This window comes from Cryptomeria japonica, chromosome 4, assembly GCF_030272615.1.
Source record: "Cryptomeria japonica chromosome 4, Sugi_1.0, whole genome shotgun sequence".
NCBI lineage: Eukaryota > Viridiplantae > Streptophyta > Pinopsida > Cupressales > Cupressaceae > Cryptomeria > Cryptomeria japonica.
Window position 1 is genome coordinate 11,852,065 of NC_081408.1, and position 6,289 is coordinate 11,858,353.

Sequence of the window (6,289 nt, forward strand, 5' to 3'; positions counted from 1 at the left end):
AAATGTATCTCCATCAGATTTATTTATGTTGTGAAAGGATACAAGCTTTGGGACCATGATGCACAAAAGGTAATACATAGTAGAAGTGTTATTTTTATATAAATTAAGTCTCCTTCTATTACGTTGCAGCCATAATAGAATAAACAAAAAGATGTGATTTAATTCTCTTCTACACCCAAAAGAGTTGAATCGAATCCCCTAGATAGGCAAGAAGTTGAGGAGAGCTCATCTAGCTCTAAATCTTCATAAGAGGAGGAAGAACCTCCAACTTAGCTTGTTCGAAGGCCTAGAAGAAATAGACAACCACCTGAGAGGTATTCACTTGATGATTGGAGGTGTATTTTTTATTTGAATACTAATGTGGATGAACCTAGATATATACAAGAGACATTAGGTATGAATGATGCAAAATCCTGGAAGATTGCTAGTGCAGGAGCACCTGAGGTTTCTTAGTAAACCTTCAACTTTTGGTGTGACTGATCCTCATTGGGTCAATGGTTTAATAAAGGACTATTGAAGAGTCCAAAAGTGTGCTTTGGTTTTTTTTTGTAGTTTTCTTTGTCATTGCTTGCTAAACTTAGCTTCTTACCTTGCTTTGGGCCTACGTGCCTTTGTAAGCCTTGAATGGCCTCACATAGAAAATTTCATAAAAACTCCTTCTAAGGCTTCACAAGGCTTTTGAAGTTGTTTGTTTGTTGTTAGGAAATCATCCTAGGTGGTTAAGATTGAGAAGATTTGACATATTTGTCAAAATGCATTGTAGAGCAAAAGTTGTCATGGTGGCTTGACAACATTTTGTCAAAAATGTGAGCAATTTTGGAAAAATGTTGAAAGAGGTAGTTAGTGGTCTGATTGGTGGTTGGATATGGTTATGTGGAAATATATAAGGCCACTCAAAACATTGTAGAAGAGCTATAACCTCTATGATTGAATTTTCAATAGCAAACTGAAGCAATTTCCTGATTTTTCATTAAATTTTGTCAAATTGCTTATTGAGGTCTGTACCAAATGGACTAGTTTTCGTACTATAATTTCATGGAGGCTTAGAACTTGTTGTTGTGGTGCTTAAAAATAATTTGTTTTCTTTTATTTTGCAAGTTTAGTAGGTGTACATAAACTCTTTCTTTTCTTCACTGTTCTCGGTTTGTGCAAGGGTTTAGGCCCTAAAAAAATGTCTCCATCTTGATTCCCCATTGTGGGTTCCCAACAGCCTTTGGGATTAAAGCTATGGAGTCGATGTACATTATAATTATTAATATTTGTGACCAGGAAGATGCATTTTCTCATTTTAAGATCATGCCCTAGGTGAGCTTTGCCATAGCCCGACTAGGGAACATGACGACACAATACCTTATTCCTTATAGGGGTGGACAAATTGAACAACTCCAAGTGTTTTGTGTTGAGGGTGGATGCTAGATAGAGCCTCAATGTATGTGTGGAAGCTTGACAAGGTGTTGAGACATATAAACCACATTGATGAATGCTCACAAGTCCTAAACCCTTGAAAATTGCCATTTAATGGATAGTCCCTATACGGACAGAAAAAACCACCTAACCTCAAAAATATTGAAGGGTTTCCAAATGGGTATTCATATCTGCAGAGATTCTATGGGATCCTTTGACATTTTTTAGAACCAAAGAGCAAAAACCGTAAAAAGAGGGCTAAAAGGGGCTCTTAGGGCTATAAGCCCTTATTTATAGGAACTATAAAAATGATAGGAGAATGAAAGGGAGTAGACACCAAAGTAGCATGGAGGGAGTTGGAAAACCATGTTGGATCCTTCTTAGACCCCTGCAAGTGAAGAGCATTGAATTAGGTATGTTGGAGGTTGAACTTACTCATGTGAGTTCTAACCTTGGAGTTGAGTAGTTGGAGCAATTGAGTTCGTAGAGAGTTCTCCGAAGGAGTTTGGGTGTTGGGATAGATTCACACAAGGAGAGCAGGGCATAAACAAACAAGAAAGCCCACAATAACACCTTTTCCTAATCTATAAACCAAATTGTAACTCTTTTGAGAGATTCTCCCTATCAAAGTGGTATCAGAGCCCAATAAGACTTGGGTGGGAGCTAGTTTATGTCAGAGATTGAATCAATGGGTGAAAATAGTTTCAGTATGGTGACTAATGCAGAGTTGGCCAAAAGGGTATAAGACCAAGAGGAGGATAATAGACTCCTCAGGGGAAAGTTGGAACGATTGGAGAATAAACTAGGTGAAGTAGAAGACAAAACTGAGAAGGTGACTATCAAAGTGAATGAAGAAAAGGGTAAAGAAGTGGTAGAGGAGGATGGCACACCTGAACCAGATCCTATTTTGCTAGGAGAACCTTTCCTTAGAGCCATCAAAGTCATATGGGGTAAGTCCCTAGAAGGAGTGCCACTTTTTAGTGGAAAAATGGAACCAAAAGTGATTATGGAGTGGATTGAAGGGTTAGCAAATCACTTTAAGTGTGATGGAGTTAGCAAAGCCCAAAAGGTGAAGATAGCCAAATCTATATTGAAAGGAGCAACCTTGACTTGGTGGAAGTTCACCCAAGAGGAGAGACAAAAGGAGGGTAAGAATTGAATTGCCACTTGGAAAGGAATGTCAGCCAAGGTGAGAGAAGCCTAAATCCCTGATGACTATGAGATCCAACTACATAAGAAGAGACAGAATTTGAGACAAAGAGAACTAGATGTGAGTAGCTACACTGAAGGATTTCAGAAATTGTGCTTGAGATCCAAGGTGGTAGAAGATGAAAGCATCAAGGTTGCCAGGTACTTGAATGGTTTGAGGTGGAATATTCAAGAAGAGCTAAGCTTGTTGTGTCCTAGTACAGTCCACAAGTGCTATCAATTGGCACTCAAGGTGGAAGATAAGAGTAAAAAGAAACAAGAGCAACGTAATAGAGGCAGAGGTAAGGGAAGAGATGGCAGAGGTCATAGAGGTAGCTACAGCGGAAGAGGTGTAGACCAAAGGTCCCAAGGGGAATCCAAGTTGGTAGAGAAAAGTGGGGATTCCAATAGCAAGAGCAGCTATAGAGGAAGGGGATCTAGCAACTCTAGTAGAGGAAGGTTTATTGGACCAGGAAGAGGATCTTATTTCTCCACAATGAAGTGCTACAATTGTCATCAACTTGGGCACCCTGCCTATAGATGCCTTGAGAAGTCTACTTCATCCCAAGGAGGTGAAAGGAGAATGGGTTATATCCAAGAGGATGCAACAAGTGTGAAGTCACCAGAGGTGAGCTTAGATTCAGAGGCTAGAGAGAACCTCATGATAAGAAGAGTTTTGATCAAAGAACCAGTGAAGGAGGAACCTAGTCAAAGAAGATCCATGTTTAGGATAAAATGAAAGATCATGGGTAAGGTGTGTAGAGTGGTCGTGGATTTAGGATCCACCGACAACACAGTGTTAGAAGAAGCAGTAAGTAAACTCAAACTACAAAGAATCCCACATAGTGATCCTTATAGGGTTACTTGGCTCAACAAGGGGCAACATGTTTTGGTGAATGAGAAAACTTGGGTGGAGTTCACCATAGGAGGCTATAAAGACAAGATTTTGTGTGATATATTGCTAATGGATGCATGCCACCTACTATTGATATGTCGTGACTGATCAGCAAAGTACTGTACACTCAACATGTATATTTTTTACCATTTTTTGTTGATGAAAACCGACATTGTAATAAAACCCTAAAAAGGCTGACTTTGTTTGTTGCCCTAAAAACACATGTTATAAGCGGCTGGGATGATTAAGGCATTACAAGGGTTGATGTACTATTTTTGCTGGATAATAAGAATATTGGACGACTGTGTATGGTGGACGTAACCCATTATGGGTGAACCACGTTAAATCTCTGTGTTATCTGTGTCCTGTTTTATTTCTTTATCTTTTGTATTTAAATCTGCATATAATTGTTAGTTCATATTTGCTTCGGATATGCTTGAAACCCTAACAATTGGTATCAGAGCGAGGTTTTCTGTAAATTGGCAGGACTCTCAGATTTGAGTGGGAGCAATGGAGGATTCCAAATTCAAGGTCGAAAGTTTAACGGCTAGAACTATCAGTTATGGAAAATGCAGATGGACGATTACTTGTATCAAAAGGATTTGTGGCGGCCATTGGAAGGAAAGGCAAAGAAAGCGACCACGATGTCAGATGAAGAGTGGGACATTTTAGATAGAAAGGCACTGGGATCCATTCAATTGTGCCTTGCACCGTCTATAGCATTCAATATAACAGAAGCAAAAATGACTGTAGAATTGATGGCGACAATGGCTAAGTTGTATGAGAAATCCTCGGCTTTGAATAAGGTATTTCTTATGGAGCATTTGTTTAATTTGAAAATGAGCGAGGGAGGATCTGTAGCAGAGCACTTAAATGAATTTAATACAATTACCAGTCAATTGTCTTTGGTAAAAATTACCTTTACAGAAGAGGTTAGGGCTCTCTTGATTTTATGTTTTTTGCCAGAAAGTTGGAATAACTTGGTTATGGCTGTAAGTAACTCTGTCTCTGGTAAAAATACTTTGGTATTTGATAATATTGTTGGTGTTATCCTAAGCGAGGAAATGTGAAGGAAAAGCACAGGTGAGACTCAAACATCATCGAGTAGTGTTTTGAATGTGGAGAACAGAGGAAGATCAAAGGAAAGAGGAAAAGGCCATGGGAATGAGAAGTCACAAGGGAAGTCAAAGAAAGGATGTTCTCAATCCAGAGGAAAGAAATATTGTTGGTACTACGGAAAGCCTGGTCATCTAAAGAAAGACTGTTGGTCTCGAAAAAACAAAGAAGGAGACAAAAATGAAAATGATAGTAAGGAAGCTAATATTGCAAGTAATACTTTACAAGATGCTTTAATCTTATGTTTGGATAATGTTAATGATTCCTGGGTAATAGATTATGGGGCTTCATTTCATGATACACCACATAGAAAATATTTTCTAGATTATGTTCAAGGTGATTTTGAACAGGTATATTTGGGTGATGACGAGCCCTGTCAAATTGTTGGAAAAGGAAAGATAAAGATCAAGTTGCTGAATAGAAATGACTGGTTTCTGCAGGAGGTAAGACATGTTCCTAATTTAAGAAGAAATTTAATTTCTGTAGGGCAACTAGGTAGTGAAGGTTGCATAGTTACCTTCTTAGACAGTATGTGGAAGGTCACTAAAGGATTATTAGTAGTAGCTAAAGGTGTGAAGGTAGGCACATTATATCTGTGTACTGGTAACACTTACTCTACTCTAGCTACTACAGATAAAGTTACTACAGGGACAACAACAATAGATGTTGCAAGAACAGATTCGATAATGTGGCACCATAGGCTTGGGCACATGAGTGAGAAAGGGATGAAAATCCTTCACTCCAAAAATTTGTTGCCAGGAATAAAGAAGATTTATTTAGAGTTTTGTGAAAACTGTGTTTATGGTAAACAAAAAAGAGTCAGGTTTCTAAAGGTTGGGAAAGAGAAGAAGAGTGAGAAGTTAGAGCTTGTCCATTCAGATGTATGGGAACTGGCTCAGGTATCATCTCTTGGTGGCTCTTGTTATTTTGTTATTTTTATTGATGACTCAACCAGAAAAACATGGGTATATTTCCTAAAACAAAAATCAGATGTTTTTGAAACTTTTAAGAAATGGAAAGCTTTGGTTGAGAATGAGACAGAAAAAGTTGAAGTGTTTCAGATCGGATAATGGAGGTGAATATTGCAGCAAAGCATTTGAAGATTACTGCTCCTTAAATGGGATTCAAAAGTAGAAGATAGTTCCAGGAACTCCACAGAAAAATGGTGTGTCAAAGAGAATGAATAGGACTATCATGGAACGCGCGAAGAGCATGAGATTGCATGTTGGATTGCCCTTACATTTTTGGGCAAATGTTGTACATACTGTTGTCTATTTGATAAATAGAGGACCTTCAACCCCTTTGGATGGTGGTATTCCAGAGGAGGCATGGACTGGTAAAAAGGTAAATTATTCTTTTCTGAAAACCTTTGGTTGTGAAGCTTTTGTCCATGTTGATAAAGAAAACAGAACCAAGCTTGATGCTAAATCTCAGAAATGTACCTTCATTGGATATGAGATAGATGAATATGGCTATCGGTTATGGGATTTTGAAAATAAGAAAATAATTAGAAGTAGAGATGTTATATTCAATGAGAAGGTTATGTATAGAGAACAAATGCAGGAAAAGAAGCATGAACAGGACAAACAAGAATATGTGGTGTTGGATGAGATTCCTGAAAATGAAATGCCACAGGTACCTGATGTTGAGCAACAAAAAATTGTCCCACAAACTCCTACAAGTGTT